The sequence below is a fragment of the Vulpes vulpes genome, chromosome 14, assembly GCF_048418805.1.
Source record: "Vulpes vulpes isolate BD-2025 chromosome 14, VulVul3, whole genome shotgun sequence".
NCBI lineage: Eukaryota > Metazoa > Chordata > Mammalia > Carnivora > Canidae > Vulpes > Vulpes vulpes.
Genome location: NC_132793.1, coordinates 105,179,452 through 105,202,697, shown reverse-complemented (window position 1 = coordinate 105,202,697; position 23,246 = coordinate 105,179,452). Strand labels below are relative to the sequence as shown.

The following is a 23,246-nucleotide window of genomic DNA, read 5'->3' as shown; positions in this document are numbered from 1 at the left end:
GCACCCACAATGATAGCCAGCGCCCACTGCACATGCATGAGACGCTAGCCACTCTCTTACCAGCTCCTTCATGCACTCCGCAAATGGTCACTGGGCACCTACTGTTTGTCAGGGATTTATTTAGGAGCTATAGGCAGAACAGAGAACCAGACACTCCAAGGGCTGCCCTCACAGCCCCACCGGGCGGGGTCAGGAGTGACGGGAACCGGAAAGCAGGGCCAAGGGGCAGGGTGCCGGAGGGGCCACTTGGCAGATGGGGTCTGGGGTGTCAGAGACTAGCAGGGGCGTGCAGGTGTCAGGCTAGGAGCCTGCAGCACAATGGAGCACAAGGGACCTTCTGTGGTGGGCCGAGGGCAAGGTGGGGACATTTAGGGCCAGGATGGTGGAGGCAGAGCAAGCAAGGCAGGAGGGGACAACAGGGCCCTCTGGTTGGGGGCCAGACAGGCAGGACTTTGGGCGGGCAGTATAAAGATGATGGATCCTGCTGTAAGTGTGCCGGGAGACCCTGGAAGGTGACAGCACAGTCCCATGATGTCACTTCTCATTTGGAAGTGTCCCTCTGGTTGTCACGACGAGGTCGTGGATGAAGGCAGGGAGACGCCAAGGGCTTCTGCACAGGGCAGCTGACACATGCTGGTGGCCCGGAGCAGGGCCTGGGGTCACGACAGGAGAGTGGGAAAAGACGGCCTTGTACCATGGGTCCGGATGCAGGGTGTGAGCGAGAGACAGGAGACAAGTGTCAGTGCCAGCTTTGGGGGAAACCACACCATCAGCAGCCCACAGGAGAAATGGCTGGGGTGGAGTGGGTTTGGGAGGTGAGGGTCACAGGTTCTGTCCCTGCCGTGATGATGCCGCTCAGACTTGAGTGTAGATGTCACAGTGTGCCTGGAGATCTCCAGTTAAGACTAACGTATTAATTACTTAATCCTGGTGCCACACCACAGAGCTTATTCCCCCTGTGCCCATTTTACAGATGGGGACACTGAACAGGAGTTCAGTGAGCTATATGAACAGGAGCCCTATGCCAGTCATCTCGCAGGGCAAGGGGACGTGACTCAGCATGGATCCAGCGGGAGGAGGAAAGTGGTCCACGGCGGCTCATTGGTGACGTTGGATGGATCTGAGAAGTGGCCCCAGTGCTTGAGTCACAGGGGGAGCTTGCATTCAGGTCCCCTGGCTCAGACTTTCTCCTGGTTGGATTAGCCACGTGGCCACCTTGCCCACCACAGGCTCTACCACTTTTGTCATTGTCTTCTTCTGCCGCGAGACAGGCAAGGCCAAGAGGAGAAGTGGAATCAGCGTGGGGTCGTCCCGGGGCCACCGACCTCCAGAAGGAGATGGGTTTCCGAAGGTCTGGGAGCCCAGCACAGCCTCCCCCGTCTTGAAGGCAAGGGGCCCCAGAAGCAGCAGTGTGCTGGCTCGTCAAGAATTCAGACTTCGTCAAGATCAGGGCTCTTCCTTGTTAGGAAGGAAGTCCACCTGTGCTGAGACTCAGCAAGAAAACGCTCCCCGGAGCATCCTCCAGACTCCCAGGAGCAAATAGTAGAAGGAATACGGCGTCCATGCTGCCCAGCTCCCAAACCGCCTTTTGTGTGTCCTAGAAATGTATTCGCTCCACTCACCCAACAGCCATGGAGACCGACAGCAAAGGCATGTTTATTAAGTTCTCACTCAAAAAGCTTCATCACATTTTGGCAGCTTTTCTCCTTGACCCTGAAGCATAAGCCGCGTTGTCTCCGCCTGCCTCTGGGGTCTGGGCTCCGGCTCTCCTTCCCCTAGTTCAGCAGGAGGAGCAGGGAAGCCCCCCCCCCCCCCCCCCCCCCCGCCCCTACATTGGACGCCTGCTCTTTGTGCTAAGTCCGAAGCCTCCTCCCACTGCAGACACTTATATGGATCGTGAATCGATATCCACCCTTTCAATCTGGAAACAATAAGGAGGAAGGTCTGAAATGGAAGGCCGGCTGGGTTCTGGTTCCATTCATTTCTTGCCGGGCCACATCGCCCGGCTGAGCAGCAGCAGAGGGATGCCCAGGGGGCAGTGTGTCTGCACAGGAAGAAGCAGGGAAGCTGGCGGGATGGCAGGAACCAGAGGAGCTGTGGCTTGACAAAGAAGAAGCCAGCAAACTGAAGCTAGGGGGGTCCGGCTCAGGCCACCACCACCAGGGGCTAAGACCCACATGATGCTCGCTGAGGGAGGCTGCGGCAAAGCTGAAATGGGGGAGAGTCAAATCCAGGCCGTTGCAGTAAATCCACAAGAAAAGAACAAGGCACTTAAGGAAGAGAGGAGAACAGGGCTGGTGGGGAGACCATGAACACCCCAGCAGGCTGGGGGCTGAGCAGGTAAGTGCCAGACTCTACCCAGACTGACTCCCCTGAGCCCACTGTTAAATTCACAGGACTTCCACGACTTTGCAGGACCCAAGATAACACAGCTGGTCAAAGGTTCCAGCTGGGATTCGAATGCAGGCTATTTCCAGTTGTGCCCTTCACATACCGAGGCCAGTGAACAGATGAGGATGTTACTTTGCATAAATTCCATGGAATGCTATTCCTTTTAGGATCTCCATGATCTAGACGGGGCCTCTTATGATCAACAGATGAGTCACAGAAACCTTTTTTTAAAAAATTTATTTATTTTTTAAAAAGATTTTTTATTTATTCATGAGAGACATAGAGAGAGAGAGAGAGAGAGAGAGAGAGAGGCAGAGTCACAGGCAGAGGGAGAAGCAGGCTCCATGCAGGGAGCCCGACGTGGGACTCGATCCCCAGTCTCCAGGATCAGGCCCCGGGCTGAAGGCAGCGCTAAACCACTGAGCCACCGGGGCTGCCCTCCCCCCCTTTTTAAGATTTTTATTTTTAAGTTATCTCTATACCCAATGTGAGGCTTTGAACTCACAACCCCAAGATCAAGAGTTGCATGTTCTTCCCACTGAGCCAGCCAGGTGCCCTGAGTCACATAAGCTCTCCACCAAGGCCAGGGTGGGTAGATGTCAGGCACCGACCCCCATCAGTCCTTCTACAGTGGGCAGTTGTGAGCTTCATGCTTCCACCAGCAGAGCCATCTGGTTGCATCCAGCAGGTTTTCTGTGGCTTATCTGTGTGTCACCGTGAGACTCACAGATAAGACCACTCTGGACCAGCCTGGCACCCACACCCGCCATGCTGCTTCACCACAGAAGTTCCCACAAGATGAAATCTCTCATACCTTTGATTAAATATACAATTCTGCCATTCGAGAGTGCCACCATGTAGTGAAAAGTGTCCCTGGCTTCTGGAGATTGGGCTCACCAACTGAAAAATATAGGCAGAAGGCAGCCCATAGCATCACAGAGAAGCCAGGCCCGAGGAGTGAGTGCCAGGAACAAATGAATGGAAGTGTGTCAGAGGAGGGAATTCATTACAATTTTTTAAAGCATGGATTTAATTTGGAAAAGGAAGTCTCATCCTCTTTTAGTCTTTCTCAAAAAGTGGACTACTGCTTTCATAAGAAACACAGTGCTGTTCTCCTAAGAGATGTTCAAACAAAAAAGAAAGGCCTGGCATGGCCTTCTCGGCCATCAATTAATATTAATGCCACAAATCAGAGAGCACCAGGCAGAGGCCCTTGCTGTGCAGAGAACAGGGAACTGCAATCAGCTCTGGAAAACCCGGACCCAAGCCTGGCCCTGCTCTTTAAAGGCTGTGTGTCTTTGGAAGGGTCCTTCTACCTCCCTGGGCTTTTATTTCCTTCTCTGGATGACAGAGAGAACCATAGCTCGCAGGGTTATCTGTAAGAAGTAGATGGTATGATTGGAAGGAAAGTTCGCCTGGCTAGGATGGGAGACGAGTGGCTCCCACAGCCTTCTGAGCTCAGGAGGCCCCTGTTCACACGAGCCTCTGCGTCATGACTCTATTTTGCCAGACTGTTTTCCTCTCAAGAGGAGGAGCTATTGATGATTAGGGCAGGTGACTGACTTTTGTTGTAGTTATGCCCAAGACGTTTGAGAATAATGGTGGCGCCTCAAGAGGACTTTTCCATGAATGAGTAACTCAGTACATGTGTGGGTGTGTGGAGATCTCAAACCTTGGTATGCGCAGTGCCAGGTGGTGTAGAGCGACGGGAGAGAATGGACTCAGATCCCTCCGCCCCCATCACAAAGCTGGCCCGTCCCTCACGGAATTCAAAGCTCTGCCCTGGGCCCAGCACTCTGCCATCCTCCAACATGGTGTCACCTCTCTCCGTTTGTTGTCTCACGTCACAGATTGGACCCAACCCTTGCGACCCCTGCTTCACCTCGTGCTTCTCAAGGTCCAGTGAGCATTAGGATCACCTAGAGGGCTTTGTTAAAATGCACATATCTGGGCCTCACCCTGAGAGTTTCTAATACAGAAGGTCTGGGCAAGAGCTAAAGGATTTGAAATTCTTTTTTTTTTTTTTTAAGATTTATTAAGATTTTTAAAATTTGAGAGAGAGAGTGAGAGTGAGAAAGAGAAAGAGAGAGAGAGAGACAATGAGCAAGGAGGAGGGGCAGAGGGACAGGGAGAAGCAGATGCCCCAATGAACAGGGAGCCCGATGTGGGGCTCCATCCTGGGACCCTGAGATCATGACCTGAGCCAATGACAGATGCTTAACTGACTGAGCCACCTGGGCCCCCGTATTTATTTATTTTAGAAAAAGAGTAAGCATGAGTGCGAGGGGGCATGTGAGAAAGGCAGAGAGAGAGGGAGAGAGAGTTCCAACCTGACTCCATGCTTAGCATGGAGCCCAATGTGGGGGTTGATCCCATGACCCTGAGATCATGAGCTGAAATCAAAAGTTGGATGCTTAACTGATTGAGCCACCTAGGTGCCCAGAAGGATGTGAAATTCTACCAAGTTCCCAGGTGACACTGATGCTTCTGTTTTACAGGGAACCCTCACCTGGGAGCTATGGCTGCAGATGATGTTTCCTCCAAAATGCAAAATATCAAGGGGCAGGAGGAGAGAGGCTGTTTAGCTGATGTCCTGAGTCGGACCTTCCAGGCCATTGGGATTTCAAGCCACTGGAGCCTAGGGGCTTGGCAGCCAGAGTTGTGCTGCTAAAGGTTTAGCAATGGGTGAATGAGGGTTTGGGGGAGATGCCCAGATCTGGGCCATTTACAAATACCTACGCTGTAAACACATTCTAGCCAAGTTCATGCTACCACTATATTACCTTGGGCAGTCTTCAATTTCCCCAAATGCAAAAGGACAATAATAAAATCCATCCTCTGGAATCGAGAGTGTAAGCAATAATTCACATCAAGTCCCAGGAGCAGAACGGATACCCAATAAATGGTCACGCTGTTTTCAGAATGTCCCTCCAGAACTCCCCAGTAAGCATTTTAATTCCTCCCAGTGAATAATCTGTGCTAAGCTTCAGTCATAGTGGGTATATGTTTTCAAAGGTAGGCAGTGTTTTAGAACCTATTTTAAATTGTGCTGGGAAAGTTACATTTTCAGTTGCATTTGGCCTTAAAAAAAAGCATAGGGTGCTTGTGCTGTGCCCCATTCAAGATAAATGGTAATACAGTGTTTTCTTATTCACAGGTATGGTCTCTCCTTCTGCAGCAGTGCTATTAAGGATTTTTAAAGGATCAATAATCACTCATTCAAGATGACTATGCTGTTGCTGTTTGCCTGGCAGGCAGTGCTGGAGAATTCTCCAGGAACCTAGAATAATGGGAAAGCAGAACCCATCCCATCTTTCAGGGCTGTTTTCTAGAATAGCATTATCTTTCAAGGAGGGCCTGTGCCCTCCCAAGGCAGTCTGGGCAGAATCAGCCCCATCCTTGCAAACCGCCAAATGTGGAGATGCCCAAATTGGCATGTACGGATGGAAAAAGAAGTGGACTCTTCATTCGGGCCATAGCAAGGAATCGGCAGGACACCTCTCCGTGGGCTGTGGTCCACAGGCAGGTAAACACTGAATCAGCAGCAGAGCAGGAGGGACACCACAAATATGAGCCTCTGCAAGGCAAGGAGAAAGAAGCCTCACTGTGGTGCCACGGCAATTCCACAGCTCAAATCTGATTTCATGACAAAGGCATAGGTTTCACACCAGACAGTCAAAACTTCTGCCGAGTGTATACTTGCAATGAAAACTTTTGCCTGCAAGTAAGGGGGAGCAAGTCAAGTGGGTTTGATATGAGGAACAGAGACAGAAGGAAAATTATTACATCTCCTTACTGCCTACAGCCCATTGACACGTCCATGAAACAGGCAAAGTGACCTTCCTCCAGGGCCTCAGCTGCCTCGATGTTGATACTCTGCTAAGGGCAACAGGCAATCTTAGTCTGACCCCCAGGACCCTGTGAATCTACTTTAACTTATATACTTTCCTTTAGACAATTCCTTTATCTCTAAATCCCCCAAGATGCATGTTGGTGATCATCCAACAAGCATACAACCCATTGATACGCATCTGAAGGGTCTCATGATTGAGTTTTTTTAAAAGATTTTATTTATTTATTCATGAGAGACACAGAGAGAGAGGCAGAGGGAGAAGCAGGCTCCATGCAGAGAGCCTGATGTGGGACTTGATCCAGGGACTCCAGGATCATCCTGTGAGCTGAAGGCAGGCACTCAACCGCTGAGCCACCCAGGTGTCCCTCATGATTGAGTTTTTACTAAACAATAATAAATGACCTTTCCCAACAATAGCTAGCCCCCTTAAGATCCTGGAAATCTTGCTTCCAAAATTCCTTAGAGACTCATGCTTTCCCTTGCCCCCTTCCAACTTGAGGGTATGTAATGGGCTACCCCTCATGACCCCATGGCAGCTCTCTCTGCCCTAGGTCCTGTTCCTGAGCTTTAATAAAACTACCTTTTGGCACTAAAGACATTTCAGGAATTATTTCTGGGCCGTTGGCTCCAAACCCTGACATCTTTCATACATCAGGTTGAGGCCTGAAGTGCAGGTGGCTCAGGCGGCTTGCAGAGTGTCCCTGGTGAGCACGGGAGCCCCAAGCCACTCGCCATCAGGTACCCGAACGACTCCCTCCCACCTCTCTCCCTTGTCTGGCTCCCATCCACCTTCCCACATATGGGCAGGAGACAGCTGCCCACAGCAGTTAAGCATCTTTCCTAAATTCAAACAATGGCAACAACTAGTGGAGCTTCTAGAGCAGCCACCGTGCACTCAGCCGGCAAGGGGCATCCTCAGGGAGAGGGAGTCGTCGGGTACCCACCAGGCTGGGACCAAAATGGGGGTGCAGCCTTCACCCCGAGGAAGCTCGCCACCCAGTGAAGACAGACCATCGCACCAGCAGCAGTGAGAATGTCAGAATGTGGCCAGTATGGAAAAAGCAGGGTGGACAGATCACGGAGGTTGGCCTGGGAGATGGAGTGATGCCCATCAGGAAGGGACAGGAGATAGGGAAATACAGTAGGAATCGAAGGCTTCAACCAGCTGGTGAACAGAAGGAAGCTTGAATCCAAAGGGTGGAGGGAAGGCTCAGGGGTGATCAAACGGCAACCATAGAGCCCCGAAACAAGATGGGACGGGGGACACCCAGGGATGAACGGAGACAAACAGCTCAGAGAAATTCTGGGAACCAACGCATCCTGAAGTTCTGCCTCTGCGATGGGCATGATCCTGCCTGCAGGGCTCCCCAGGGCACCCTCCCAGCTCCCCAGGGCATCCTCCCTGGGGACCATCTTCCCTTAGCCCAGGCATTTCAACCCCGTTCACTCATCCTGTGTTCTGGCTGTTCCGTCTTTGCCCACTTTATGCCCTTTGGATCCAGAGCCCCTGAAATCCACAGGGCTGCCCATTTTCATTTGCAAAACCTCTCACGGCAGCATTACAGCTTTGGCGACATGTCGAAAGCAAAAGAGCATCTACGTTTAGCACAGAAGGTCAAAAAGAAGCCTCTGAGTAGGAAAATATGTGTGCGTAAACCTGTGACTCCTTTAAATGTGAAGATAAATTTAAGCACTCTTTGGTGTCAACAGCTCCAACCTCATAAATTAGAAACAACTACAGTAAGTGCATCCGACACCATCTAAGCCAGCCTTTTTTTTTTTTTTTTTGGTCTAATTATAAAGCATGGAGCTGAAATCATTTGCATTGATTTATCCAATTTCCTATTGTCAAGTGCTCTGTCTATCCTTGATGTGATTATGTTAATGTGCTAATTAAGTTTGATGTCCTTTGTTGTACATTCTGCTTTGAGCAAAATAAGAAAGTAGTACTGGAAGTATGTTTTCCACGAATGTGTTCTGGGATGAAGAGGGCAAATGCCTCATGAGAGCAGGGAATGTTATTCCGTGGGTTGAGAGGCTTAGATACAATTTAATTTGAGCAACTGAACATATTTGTGAGGCATAAGGAGCAGATAAAGGCGCACCTGCGTTGGGCGGTGCGCCGGGCCGTCACCCAGGGGCCAGCCACGGCGGCCGTGCCTGCTTGTGGCTCCGGTGTTTGGGGGTCACGCTGTGGGAGGAAGAGCTCGTGTCCTCTGCTCATGTTTCTCCCAACCCCTCACTTAACTTGAAGTTATATCCTTTTCTATTTCTCCCTGGACCCACGCACACAATTTCATCATCTTGCATATTAATCTTGCTTTTGCGTTCATTCGGAAACTCCAGAAGGGCTGAGGCCCAGACTTGGTCTGAGATAATTGGCATTTCTTCAAGGAGACAGGAAGAATCCATTATTTAGATTTGCAAACGGCCCCTTGGGAGCAGAAAGGGCCTGGGAGTGCTGGTTCCCCAGTCCCCAGATCACGGTGATGGGGCTGAGGGAGCTGCCTCCCCGTGTCCTGCGCCAGCACTTTGCACTGGGGCGCTCCCACAGCAGACGGGCTTGCTACCATCACATCAAAAATGGAGCTTTGAAAAGCATGATGCACACTGGCTAAGAGCTGGCGTGTGGAGCCAGACAGGCCTGAATTAAGATCTTGGCTCCATCTCTTACTTGCTTTGAAGGCCCTTTAAGTGCCCTGAACCTTCAGTTCCTCGTCCAGGCAATGGGAATGAAACTGTATTTCATAGACACCATCAATTGTGAAGTACATCACTGACTTACACACACAGCACTGATATACTTTCTGAGTCTGTAAATTCTGATTTCAGATATCATTCTTTTAAAAAAATTCCGGTATAGTTAATACACAGTGTTGTATTAGTTTCAGGTGTCCAATATAGTGACTCAACATTTCCATACATCCCCTGGTGCCCATCACAACAGGTGCCTCCTTCATCCCCATCACCTGTTTCCCCCATCCCCCACCCACCTGCCTTCTGGTGACCAGCAGTGTGTTTTCTAGAGTAAGAGTCTGTTTCTTGGTTTGTCCCTTTTTCTATTTATTTGTTTGCTTTGTTTCTTAAATTCCACATATGAATGAAATCATATAGTGTTTGACTTTCTCTGATTGACTTATTTCACTTAGCATAATACACTCTAGCTCCATTCATGTCATTGCAAATGATAAGATGTCAATCTTTTTTATGGCTGAGTAATATTCCATTGCATATACACCACATGTTCTTTATCCATTCGTCAGTCCATGGACACTTGGATTGCTTCCATAATTTGGCTATTATAGACAATGCTGCTATAAACATAGAGGGGGAGGGGACGCCTGGGTGGCTCAGCAGTTATGTGTCTGCCTTTGGCTCAGGGCATGATCCCGGAGTCCTGGGACTGAGTTCCACATCCGGCTTCCTACAGGGAGCCTGCTTCTCCCTCTGCCTATGTCTCTTCCTCTCTCTGTGTCTCTCATGAATAAATAAATAAATCTTAAAAAAAATAAACATAGAGGGAGAGGTTGTATGTGTTATGTGGGCATTCATGGGGCATAGAGGGACTTTCTGCACTTGTGCTTAATTTTTCTGTGGCCTTTAAACTGTTCTAAAAAATAAAGTCAACTAAAGAGAAAGGCAGAAACATTTCTAGGTTAAAGGAGGCCACAGAGACATGATGATATGTTATTCTGGATTGGGCCCTGGGAACCAGAATTCCTTTTTTCTCTAAAGAACATTTTGGGATAACTGGGAAAAATGAACAATATTTGTAGCTTAAGAAATTTATTGCATATTGATCATTTCTTTTTTTGATAATTTCTTTACTGTAATAACAATAATGTGGTTATGTAAGAGCGAGCCCTTGTTCTTAGGAAATGCACATTGAAAGGGCTGTCATGTCTCCAATTATTTTCAAACGTTCAGAAAAAGATAATATGAAGAGATATGGAGAGAAAGCAATAAAGCATTGCAAAATGTTAACACGGGGTGAAATGTATATGATCATTCTTGCTACTATTTTTACAACTTTACTCTGAGTCTGAAATTACTTTGAAATAAAAGAGTACAAAAAATTGGGGAAATAAACTACTTCAAATGAACTAAAAAGGACATAAGGAGTATTAAACTCATTTTGAAGCAGTTGTACAGCCTAGGTCCCCTGTCACTGCGTCACTATATCCGTAGCTCGTCCACTGTGACCTGAAGGTCTCTCACTCTGTAGCCAATGGTACAAACACAAAGTCCAATCCCAAACCTCAGGAAACACATATTGGCACTTTAGAGAAGTTAGGTCAGGTCTCTTCTGATGTCACTAGAGCATCCAGCACAGTTGGGGTCCCATCTGCACAACTGAGACCACCAGCAGGACAAAGGATAATACAGTCATCATGTGACCAGCTCCCAGGGGTCAGCCCGCAGGTCCAGCCCCTGGAGTGAGCCACCTGGCCCGGGGGTGCGGAGAGCCATCCGACCTTCCGACACCTGCTTACTTGCTCTTTCCACAGCTTACAGCTTCCTAAATCTTATTTCAAAGTACTTCAAGAAGTTAATCAGGGAAGTTACATTTCAAGTTTGTATGTTAAGTTAAATAGCATCTATCAGTAGGACTGGCTCTTTTTTTGTGTTAAATAATACTTGGAGACTGAGTGAGTAAAAACTTTGGAGTCAGACCCATCTGGGTTTGTATATTTAGCTCTATAGCACATTAGGTCTGTGACCTTGGGCAAGTCACTCAACCTCTCTCAATATCAGCCACCAGATTTATAAAATGAGAATGACAATAAGTGAATTAAAGAATTACAAAAGGTGGGATGCCTGGGTGTCTCAGTTGGTTTAGCAGCTGACTTTTGATTTCAGATCAGGTCCTGACCTCAGGGTTGTGGGATTAAACTCCAAGGTGGGCTCTGTGCTCAGCACAGAATCTGCTTGTCTTTCACCCTCTGCTCCTCCCCCCCAGCTCATGCTCTCTGTCATAAATAAATAAATAAATAAATAAATAAATAAATAAATAAAATTACAAAGGGATAAATAAAATATATACAAAAATAACTGAATCTTTTAGGTACTTTATATAGATACAGTATAGGTAAAGATACAAGCCTACATATTCATGTAAATACAAATATGATATAGTTGTTATTCAGATTGTACTGATTAAAATTGGAAACCAGCAAGACCAAGATGCCTTTCAGGGCAGCCAGGAGATTCTCAACATCATTTTGGGCATGACCATCATCCATGGTCTGGAACATTTGTTTTGTTTTGAACTCAAGCACACTTATCAGATTTTGAGGGACAGACTGGACTGACCAAAAGCCAATTTATGTTTAATAGGGAACAAAAATAGAAAGTACACCAGGGTGCTCCTGTGGGCTGAGTAGCTCATTGCCTTCTTACAGCAAACCTGCCTGGCACCCTAAGGAGGGCTTCCAAGTAAGATACGGGGTGTGTGAGTGTGGGGGGGGGGTGCACGGGCCAGATGCAGAGTGATGGAGATGAGACAGGTGGCCTTGTGGCTGGTATCACTGAGTCACGACAGCCAAGTGCATCCCTCTCCTCCTTCTCCTTCTTCTCTTCTTGCTCCTTTTCCTCCTCCTTCTTCTTCAAATATATATTTCTCTTTAGTAGGTCTCACATTCTCTATTCCTGTTCTTTTTGCTTGTGAAAAGAAAGAGCTTTTGAGTCAACACCTGCCTTAGACAATTTTATATTTCGTGTTGGCTTCCTACCTCTGAGTTTAGCCCTGATCTCAGTCTCAACCCAGGATCTGGACTTGAATTTTCTGCTGCTCAGAAACAACCATGCCAATCCAGCAAAGGGCTCTTCTCCATGTCCACTGAGAAAGTAACAAGGGAATCTCCCAATGAGGAATATGCCTGTCCCCAGAAAAAAGAGGAAGTGAGGGTTTCAGGACACCTTATATCAATAGTGTCTAGGATGTGTCATTACCAGGCAGGATGCTCACATCCTGGGGCTTGCTCACTGTCTGACCAAGTCCTCGTGAGGTTGAGGTGTGCAAACAAAGTGCCAGGGGTCTGTACAGGGCAAAGGCAGATGGTTCTCACAGCAAATATTGGGATGATTATTACTTTTAATATTATTACTTTTCCCTTCAAGGATAATAAAACCAAAGATGATTTTGTAGACAAATGTTCTTTTTAAATCACAATTTTAGAAGCTTGAGAGATGAAATAAAGTCCACGTGAAGATCTGCACTTTCTCCTATGCATGTTCTTGCTCATTTCCCCTCAACAATGCAGTTGTTATAGTTTTACCAGACAGTGGCAGGGGATGAGGAGACCCAGCCCCACCCTGGCAACCACCCCCACCATCCTACATGAATTTTCTTTTATAATAGGGAATTTGCTTTAAAATCTTATGCAAGATGGAGAAACTCACACGTAGGGAAACATCCTGCTACTAGTCTCACTGCTGTCTTGCTGAGGCCGCAAAGAGAGGAACCTATAGACTTGTAGGTCAGGAAGGGAATTCAGGTGCCACCTTCAGTCCTCGAGGGGAGCTGGTGACCTAAATCAGGGGCATAAGGAGGGATTTTTCCTCTTTCTGGGTGCTGGAAGAAATCATAGCTCTGGACTTTAGGAAGTGGAGGAGGCTGGAGCACTTGGGTGAGGGGTGAGTGCATGGAGGCAGGCAGCCAGTGGCACCAACATAACCCCGTTCTTTGGTTTGGCTTGGTGCTTAGTTGATAGCAAGTGGGTTTTCAGTGCAAGTGGCAGATGAGTTAGCACATAGAATGGCCAGTTCTGGGGTAGTCAGCACCTGGGCCAGGGGCTGGAGATACTTCTGGGTTCCAGCCCTCCTCGCAGGGGTTAAGGAAAAACAGGAACTGCCCTTGGTAGTAGAGGAGGCAGAGACCTACCCCATGGCAGCCCTTCTGTTGGCAACAGTGCCTAGCAGAGCAGAAGTACAACAGGGGCCCCAGAAGAGACAGGTGCCAACCAGGAGACAGTCCTGGAGCAGATGCTATGAGGAGGTGGCCAATTGGAGTGGTGAGGCCCCAAGATAGACCTGTGGGAAATTCGGATTTCTTAAGAACCCCCTGGAGATGCCTGGCTGGGGGGAGGGAGGGGGACTTGTGAAGGCTAGACCCCCTGCTAATGGGGAAAGTGGGTGTTCATGTCATCCTTTGGGACACAACAATAGAGCAACAGTGATTGACCTGCCTTCCCTGTAGCCAATACCTCCCCACCTCGCCCAGGATGCTAACACGGTCCAGAGCAGGTGCATCTCTAACCTTCAGTCTCCTGATGGATACAGCAAGCAGGGGCAATGGAAAAGTTTCTAAGGTTTACCTCTAATCTGTGTACGAGATGTTTTTTTTAAAGTTCAATTCGAAAACTGTGTTTAAAATAGGTAGATGTTCAGAAGACCAAAATCTAAAGAGAAGAAGAAGAAGAAGAAGAAGAAGAAGAAGAAGAAGACCAAAATCTAACCCTTCAATGAGTTAGACCCCGTGTGCTCAAAATAAATGCTCGTAAACAGAAATGTGCTTATTCCCTTCTATCACTGTGACCTACAGTGAGGGAGTCACTGTCACTTGTCCTCTATTTGTGGTAATATGCATGCTAATGAGTGAGCAGTCGCAGACCAGTTGGCTGGATAATGAACTTGGTCTGGGCGTGTTGTGTCAGAGTAACCAGTGTGGACGCCAACGGAATGTTGAATATTACTTGGAGAGAGAGAGATTAATCATTAACCAACCCCATTAATTCACTTGGCATTTTTAAGCAATAACGACCTCTTTATAAATAACATAAGCTCAAAGGCGCCTCTTTAGAATTACCCGCTAAAACGGTCAGAGAATCTTATTATGCTGGGTGAAAAAATTGTCATTTGTGAGGGTGGTTTCCAAAATGGATTAATACCAACAGGAAAGTGGCTACCTATTAAAATCGGAATAAATTCACACATGTGGCATTTCATCACTAAGGAGGCCAAATCAAAAACGCCCGAGCCTGTGAAATCATGATGTTAAAGCGACTGGAAAGTTTGAAAGAGCTGATCGTGGGGCGGCGGGTTACAATTGTTGCTGGGAATGGAGCTGCTGAGCTCCTTCTCATGTACTTGGGAAGCACAAGGACTCACTGAGTAGAGCACCGAGCTCGGAGTATCCTTGTCATACTCATTTTCCTCTTGTTCTCCGAGAGTAACCAATGTAGCTTTGAATATAATATGATCAGAATTATAGCAGGAAAAAAATAATAAAAGCCCAGCCAAGAGGAGTTGTAAGAGAAGTCCTGGGAACGTGTTAGCTGCCGCAGAGGGAAACACGCTCAGCAGCATTCACTGTACATCCTGCTGCGGAGGACAGAACAGGAGGCGTGCTGGGTTATATGAGCACTGTCATCTGATAAGACAGTCAACCACTCACTCCATCTTACTAGAAGATCTCCTGTGGCTCAGGATACGAGCTAGGTGCCAGGGGAGAAACAAAGATATGAAGGCAGAAGCTCACAGCTAAATGAAAGAAGCATAGAGAGGATGGGAATCCCAGCACAGTGGGGTATGTGCCAGAAGAGGGGAGAGCTGGGACACGGAACCCCTTCACCGAGAAAGCCACATAATCTCCACTGGAGGAGAGGGGAAAGGAGGTATCACGGTATGCAATGGATGTCAGAAGCAACAAGAAGCTGGAGTCTATCAGAGCACGATTGTTGGTGGGGAGGGTAGGGATCAATAGGTGGATACATGGAGGTCCTTTCCAAAGACTCTACCCTTGGACTAATTCATAGATGTTTCTTTTTTCTTTATTATTATTTTTTTATTTGAAACATTTATTTTTAGAGATGTCACCTTTGGAATTTAAAATAAGCAGGAAAAAAATAAAGCAGTGTATTAAAGAAATGTTTAACTTCTGAAAGAAATTGAGGAAGACACAAAGAGATGGAAAAATATTCCATGCTCATGGATTGGCAGAATTAATATTGTAAAAATGTCAATGTTACCCAGGGCAATTTACACGTTTAATGCAATACCTATCAAAATACCATGGCCTTTCTTCAGAGAGTTAGAACAAATTATTTTAAGATTTGTGTGGAATCAGAAAAGACCCCGAATAGCCAGGGGAATTTTAAAAAAGAAAACCATAGCTGGGGGCATCACAATGCCAGATTTCAGGTTGTACTACAAAGCTGTGGTCATCAAGACAGTGTGGTACTGGCACAAAAACAGACACATAGATCAATGGAACAGAATAGAGAACCCAGAAGTGGACCCTGAAATGTATGGTCATCTAATATTTGATAAAGGAGGAAAGACTATCCATTGGAAGAAAGACAGTCTCTTCAATAAATGGTGATGGGAAAATTGGACATCCACATGCAGAAGAATGAAACTGGACCACTCTCTTTCACCATACACAAAGATAAACTCAAAATGGATGAGAGATCTAAATGTGAGACAAGAGTCCATCAAAATTATAGAAGAGAACACAGGCAACACCCTCTTTGAACTCGGCCACAGTAACTTCTTGCAAGATACATCCACAAAGGCAAAAGAAACAAAAGCAAAAATGAACTATTGGGACTTCATCAAGATAAGAAGCTTTTGCACAGCAAAGGATACAGTCAACAAAACCCAAAGACAACCTACAGAATGGGAGAAGATATTTGCAAATGACATATCAGATAAAGGGCTAGTTTCCAAAATCTATAAAGAACTTATTAAACTCAACACCAAAGAAACAAACAATCCAATCATGAAATGGGCAAAAGACATGAAGAGAAATCTCACAAACGAAGACATGGACTTGGCCAACATGCACATGAGAAAATGCTCTGCATCACTTGCCATCAGGGAAATACAAATCAAAACCACAATGAGATACCACCTCACACCAGTGAGAATGGGGAAAATTAACAAGGCAGGAAACCACAAATGTTGGAGAGGATGCGGAGAAAGGGGAACCCTCTTACACTGTTGGTGGGAATGTGAACTGGTGCAGCCACTCTGGAAAACTGTGTGGAGGTTCCTCAAAGAGTTAAAAATAGACCTGCCCTACGACCCAGCAATTGCACTGTTGGGGATTTACCCCAAAGATTCAGATGCAATGAAACGTCGGGACACCTGCACCCCGATGTTTCTATCAGCAATGGCCACAATAGCCAAACTGTGGAAGGAGCCTCGGTGTCCATCGAAAGATGAATGGATAAAGAAGATGTGGTTTATGTATACAATGGAATATTACTCAGCCATTAGAAACGACAAATACCCACCATTTGCTTCAACGTGGATGGAACTGGAGGGTATTATGCTGAGTGAAGTAAGTCAATCGGAGAAGGACAAACAGTGTATGTTCTCATTCATTTGGGGAATATGAATAATAGTGAAAGGGAATATAAAGGAAGGGAAAAGAAATGTTGGGAAATATCAGGAAGGGAGACAGAACATAAAGACTCCTAACTCGGGGAAACGAACTAGGGGTGGTGGAAGGGGAGGAGGGCGGGTGTTGGAGGGGAATGGGTGACGGGCACTGAGGTGGAAACTTGACGGGATGAGCACTGGGTGTTTTACTGTATGTTGGTAAATTGAACACCAATAAAAATTAATTAAAAAAATAAAGAAATGTTTAATACAGGCAGTTTCTTAAAACTTAGTGGAATTTTTTTTAATTAAAAAAAACGTTTTAATAATTTCAAAAATAATTTTGCCAGGAGTGGGCAAGGATAGAGGGAGCTGAATTATTTCAGTGTCTGATTAGCGCTCTCTGTCTAGTCCAGTCAGGTAAGTAAAGGTTTGTAAGGGAAATCACCTTTTAAGAAATCAAGGTGATGAAAATAACATTAGCCTGGGACCATACCATCTAAGAAAAAGAATAAGAACCAAGATATATACTCAAATTATACTCATGAGATCCTATCCCTAGTAATAGAAATACCCAGTATCTGCAATATAAAAAGAATTCTTTCCATTTAACACCTAACATGAGACAGGCACTGGGCTAAGTGCTTTACAAACATGATTTCTAATTCTAAAAACCATTCTTAGGTAGATGGTTAAAGCTGTTTTTGGAAGCAGAAGAAAAAAAAATAAGCTTATCAAAGTTTAATGATGCCTCCAAAGTCATACAGCTGATAAGTGTCAGAACTGGGGTTTGAATCCAAGGTTTTCTTGTATACCACACAGCATCTACTATATAGAAAATTAGCGGAAAAAAATCAATATTATTTTATATAAATTTCATTTGTAAAATCTCACATGTGACCTACCATTCTAATACGGCGATATCTAACTTTCATGGTATTAAAAAATAATGAAGAAAATCTATTGTGTCTTATCATGAGTTTGGAAAATAGTGTTATCACAGATAACAAAAAGCTAGCTATTCTTGTCCTCAGTTCGAATGACTTAGAACCTGTTTCTCAAAACAAGAAGCCCTCCGATTCAAATATAAAACACAGTATTCTTTTTAGTCACAAACACAAAGATCTGAAATACCATTTTTGAGCCATTTCCGCATAAGAATCCAACCTGCATTTGTCTGTAATAGTGAGAATATTAAACTAAGAAGTCCCTGAAGAAGTCACAGTGTTGACAAAATTCAACATGATGATGGAGCCTACACAGACACAGGAAACAAAGCCAGGCCCTTCCACACAGCCATAAGTCCTCGCGATGATTTCGTTTTAAGTCAATGTCTCTTCATTGGCACATATTCCCCAATGTCTGCTTGATGAAATGCCACAGTTGCCATGGGGTCTACTTTACTGCAGTCTTGTGTAGACTTTGCTGCCACCCCAAAACCCAAAGGGACGTCTGCCATGGAGTACACCACCACTCCCTGGTACTGACAAGTATTTTCAGTGATTCGACTCAGTCCAGATTTCAACACATGGTTCCCATACAGGAAAAACTGCTCTGCTCCAGGCTTTATCCACATTTTATCCTTGGCATAGGGTGCAAGGTAATCCAGCGCTGTGACATGTAATCGGAATCTGTGACTCTTAGTGAATTTTCCAAAGCAGGTCCCCAGCGACACCAGCTTGTCCCCAGAGATGTTGGCGGCCAACTTTAGGATCTTCTCACTCACGTAGTACACCTGGTTGTTGTGCAGCCTGAAACAGTAGGTGCTGTCCAGCCTGTCGACCAGTGGCTAAAGATTCTCCCCGATGTATTTTACTATCTTCTCAAACATTAAGTGAGTCTCTTCTTCAAAGGCCTCATTTTCCCGCTGGGTTACAGCACTGGATCCTTCTTTTTTCTTTCTTATAAACGTTTCTGACTTCTTACAAAATCAGTCTCTGCATTTATCTCAGATCATTTTTCCCCACGTTGTAGTGGCCATCTGTGGAAAGGGCCTTGTGTCCTTTTCTGGGGATAGCATCCCTGTTCTTTCAAGCCACAGGGTTCCACCAGGATGGTCATGGTCACCTGCCCCCTAGATGTGGTTGATCCAGGGGTGGGCATCTAAGCCATGGTGGCCCCAGCCTTCAACTTCATAATGGAGGAAGAGTTGGAGCTCCTCTCTGTTTGTGGGAACCAGAGATTGTGCTGACTCTACATGTCAGGAGCTAGGTCATTCCCACGTGGAGGATGTGGGAGTGGTAAGGAGAGAGAGAAAATATGCACAATGAGTCCTGGTGATGATCAGATGCACGGTTCCAGTTTTCCTGAAGTGTAACAACTGGTTACGTCTGGGTCATTCAACCTTTCTCTGGATTCTTCCATTGGCACCAGTTTGAGTTGGGGAGCTCTCATGTACAAAGCAGCAAGTCCTTACTGACAGACTTCACCGTTTTAACCTGAATGGAGTTCACTCATTTTCATTTATTCCTGTTTAATAATCAAATATTTGCAGCTGTGAATTTTTCTCTGGGGTTAGCTTTTGATGTACAGTCATCTTTACACTATTTTCCAAATTGTCACTTGCTATGGTTTTGAATTTCTCCTCCCCCTCCCCAAATTCACCCCATTTCATCCTTGGCTACTGAACCTAAGTCTTGGATAACAATCATAATATCAACAAATACATTTTGCCAACCACATGTGAGATCATGTTCTATACTTTTTAAAAGATTTTTAAAAGATTTTATTTATTTATCTCTGACTCAGAGAGAGAGAGAGCACAAGCAGGGGAGCAGCAGCAAAGAGAGAAGGAAAAGCAGACTCCCCGGTGAGCAGGGAGCCGGATGTGGGGCTCAATCCCAGGATCCCAGGATCATGACCTGAACCAAAGGCAGATGCTGAACCAACTGAACCACCCAGGTGCCCCTGTTCTAAGCATTTTACAAATGTTAGCTCACTGAGTTCTCACAAAACCCATATGGTGTAAGTACTGTTTTATCCCTATTTCATAGATGAGGAAACTGAGGCACAGAGAGTCTAAGCCACAGGGCAGGTAAGTGGAATGTTGGCACATGGGATGTCTGGCTTCCGAGGCCTTTCCCTGAGAGTACTGTAGAGTTTATTCTGCTCCGTGCAGTAGGAAAGATCACCGGGATGCCGCCACAACTGAGAAAGCCCAAAAACCTCACAAAGATGGTGGCAAGCACGTGCTGCCCCAGCGCCTGAAGAAGCCTGGGCTGTAAGACACTGGGCTCTTTTAGCCTGAGCGCAGCTCTCCCAGGACGGACATCTCTGGGGAGGAAGATCATGCCTGTCGAATTATGGTCCAATATCGTCTCTAAACCCACCAGATCCCAGCTGTGTGCTTTCCCCCTGGGGGCAGGGAGGACACGTTCTAGGTCAAGTGGACTCCGTGATGCTACAGTCTGGCTAAGAGTAAACCAGAAGCCTCAAATCGGCACGTGTCACACCAATCATTAGTTGTGTATTCGATCTATCAAATGCTGGAAGAGCTTAGCTGAAGACTTCACTGCCCTGTGGATTTTTCTCCATTTCTTCTTGAATTTCTAGCATTCTTTTCACACCTTGCTACTTATTTTTGATCCCTGAGAGTTCACAGATGGGGCATTTTCACCATAGATTTGTGTGTCTGTTATGTTCTGACTTTGGACCGTTCCTTTGTACTAGTGGCAGGGGCAGGAACCTACTCATCCCAGACTCCTTTGAACCAACTAAACTCTACTCTTGAGCACTGATGTCTTCTGGAGACGGTGGTCTCTGTCAGATGGAATGCACAGTCATCCTGAGGTCCTTATCCTGCTGCCTCCCCTCCCAGGGTGGTGCCTGGGTGGTGGTGGAGGGCCTGGTGGGGAGCAGGGGCCCTAGGATTCTCGCTCACCTCTGTTCCGAGGGGCTCGGGTGCTCCCCTGGCTGGTGAACTTGAAGGCATCTTTAGGAGGCCTGGGGGATGGCTGTGATCTGCGGCGCTGGTGTGGAGCTTTGTTGAACCCTGCTCCCTGAGGCCTGTTCATCCCCCTCACCCAGGAGCCAGGAGCCCAGAGTCAGTTTTTTCAGGTCCCCTCACCTGTGGGAAGGTAAGGGTCCCCAGCACAGCAGGTTGAGGAGGCCCCGCGGGGCAAGAGCAGCACATCTGCATCCCCCAATCCCTGCAGGACCATCCCGTGTGGTATCCCTCTCTGGGCTTCCAGGTGGGGGAAGGCCCTCTGCTGTTGGTTTTTCCATCAGCTTGTCTGAGGGCCTGAAGATGGAAGTCAGAATACATGCGGCTGACAGCCTGTTCCCTCCCCTTCTTCCTCTCCCTACTCTCCACAGGGCAGAATGAGGGTGCTGTCCCTTCCCATCTCTTTCTCTCTCTCTCTCTCTACCTCCCTCTCTGCCCGGTCCTCCCCTCTCTCGGGTGGGGGTCCTGCCATATGTCCCTTCTTCTCTGCCGGGCTATCATAGCAGGCTTGTGAAACCTCTCAAGTCTGTAAAGCACATACATCACCACGTTTGAGTCCATTGTCATTAGCATTCAACACAGAGGTTCTAAGTCACCTGCCATACAGGTGGGGAAACTGAGGCATGAGAGGCTTCACAAAGCTCCAGGGGCGTAGCAGAGTACATTTGGGACAGAGAACATCTGTGCCACACTCTCTGCTTCAAAGGCCACACTCTATCTCTGTAACCTGAGGGTCCCATTGGGCTCTGGGCTGAGTCCCTGCCTCTGAGAGTAAAGGGGAGACCTGCTGGTGGGGGGCTGCTTACACACAGGGCTTCTGGGTAGTCAGGGCCTGTGTAGGACTAAACAACAGCCCCACAGGCCTTCCTGCCCAGTAAAGAGCTAGAAGCTGAGAAGAACAGAGGGGTGAGGGAGGGAGAAAGGGGCTGGGCAGAGTGGGGCGGGGAAGAAACACCCCTGTCTGCAGATCTGCAGCTCATCTACCTGCCCCTCCACAGTCTTTTTCTGTCGAAGGCCCTGCTTTCATTCCCGGCCTCTTGCCATCTTGAAAGTGAAGAGAAGAGAAAAATCCGGGGTTGTCACACATCCTACAATGGGAGTCTTGTCTCTGGTGGCCGAACTCCCAGGGATATGACAAGAGGGGCCAGGTGACTGGGCACTTCCCCCGGGGAGTCACCAGCCCCGTGGCTGCCAGCCCAGGCCATTTCTGGGAGCAGGACTCTCCATTCTGTGGGCCCAGCGCCTCTGCCTCCGTTCCTTTAAAAAAAAAAAAAATGCAAATCTCAGCTTTCCATTCAGCAGCCTCCTTTGGAATTTAAAAGAGTTCTAGGTTGTTTAAAGGTTGAGCGGGATTCCTGAGCCTGTTAAGTGGTCACAGTCTACTAGCTCTCATAATTAGCACGAGACCACTGCATTGTGTAAACGCCACTCAGTATCCAGCAATGACTAACCGCTCCATTTCAGACTGTTTACTTAAGAGTGGGGGCTCTCCAGCACAATCGATGTTTCTGGGTATTTACCTATTTAATGAGAGAGAGAGAGAGAGAGAGAGAGAGAGAGAGAGAACCTATTTCTCTACCTTTCACAACACCTCCCCCGAGTCATGAAATCTCAGCACTGTGGGTGATCCTATTCCAAGTCCTGCCAGGCTGCAGAGCTGTGTGACCTTGGGATCCTCTACCCCGGGGCCTGGGGCCTCCTTGGTTCCCTAATCTGCAAACTCTGGGGGCTGGAATTGGATGGGAAGGGCAAAAACCAACCACCTCAGAGGTTCAGGGACTCAGGGAGAAGGTGAAATTAAATTCACACATGTTCTTACCCACTGAAAACCACAGCACCACAGACTCGAAGCCGATGATGGAAGCATCCCAGCCTCTAGCATCTGGCCACGTGCTACCCGTCTTTTATGGCAACGGACACACACAGAATGATTAAAGGTATCAGCAGAGTATCATTTAGAAAATGGGCAGGAGCGCTCAGTACAGCAAGAAAGTTAATCTTGTTGAGAAGAAATATGTAGGTCCATGTTAGATGTGTGTGTACGTGATGATACATTATGTCCAGCCCAGTTTTCTTTTTTTGGGGGGGGGTGAACATTACAAATATATTTGCTTGCAGACAGTATCCAAGGGAGCCACATGTCAGGGCTGATAGAGAAACCCCAAGGAGAATGTGCTGACTTCCAAGGGGTGTGGAGAGTGGGAAGGTGCAGAGCTTGGGGGGACCGGGTGTGTGTGATACTGGCTCTCCTGTATGGAGATTGTCTGGTGGGGAGCAGGGCCAAAGAGGGAACATCTAGGATGGATTTTTAGCTTGTTTGATGTGGCGTGAACAAGGTGAACCTCCTCTTGCACTTTCCTTAAGAAATCTTCAGTCAAGTGTATCTGTGTATCAAGTGCCTGTGGGTATTTGAGTGTGTTGCCTCTTGTATGCAGAAAAGAGGCTGGGTTCTCATTTGGCCGGATGTTGGGAGAATTGGGGACATTCTGCTTGATACAAGGATGCTGGGGGTGCCCAGCTGACACAGGGGTTGCTCTCTGTCATCATCTCCCAGAGCCTGGCCTGTCGTGGCGCCAAGTGCCCAAAGGCGTGAGTCTTCTCTTGAAAGGTCTTCTCCGTCCACCTCTCCGCATCCTGCTCATTTCTTCAAAGCCTGCTTTTCATTTTCCCTGATCACTCCAGGGTCTCTCTGCCAGCTTTCATTCAGCAGCAACCCCTCCCCAGCGGGCAGCT

The 23,246-nt window shown here is 47.2% G+C and overlaps 1 long non-coding RNA gene and 1 pseudogene across 1 annotated transcript; one reads left to right on the top strand and one right to left on the bottom strand.

Moving 5' to 3' along the window:
• Positions 1-1,843: 1,843 nt before the first annotated feature.
• Positions 1,844-10,228, top strand: LOC140595482 (uncharacterized). The gene is made up of 2 exons (XR_011997130.1): positions 1,844-2,340; positions 5,549-10,228. It is a non-coding gene; the product is annotated as an uncharacterized lncRNA (long non-coding RNA).
• Positions 10,229-17,457: 7,229 nt separating this feature from the next.
• On the bottom strand, positions 17,458-18,497 carry LOC112922825 (60S ribosome subunit biogenesis protein NIP7 homolog pseudogene; annotated as a pseudogene).
• Between the last annotated feature and the right edge of the window lie 4,749 nt (positions 18,498-23,246).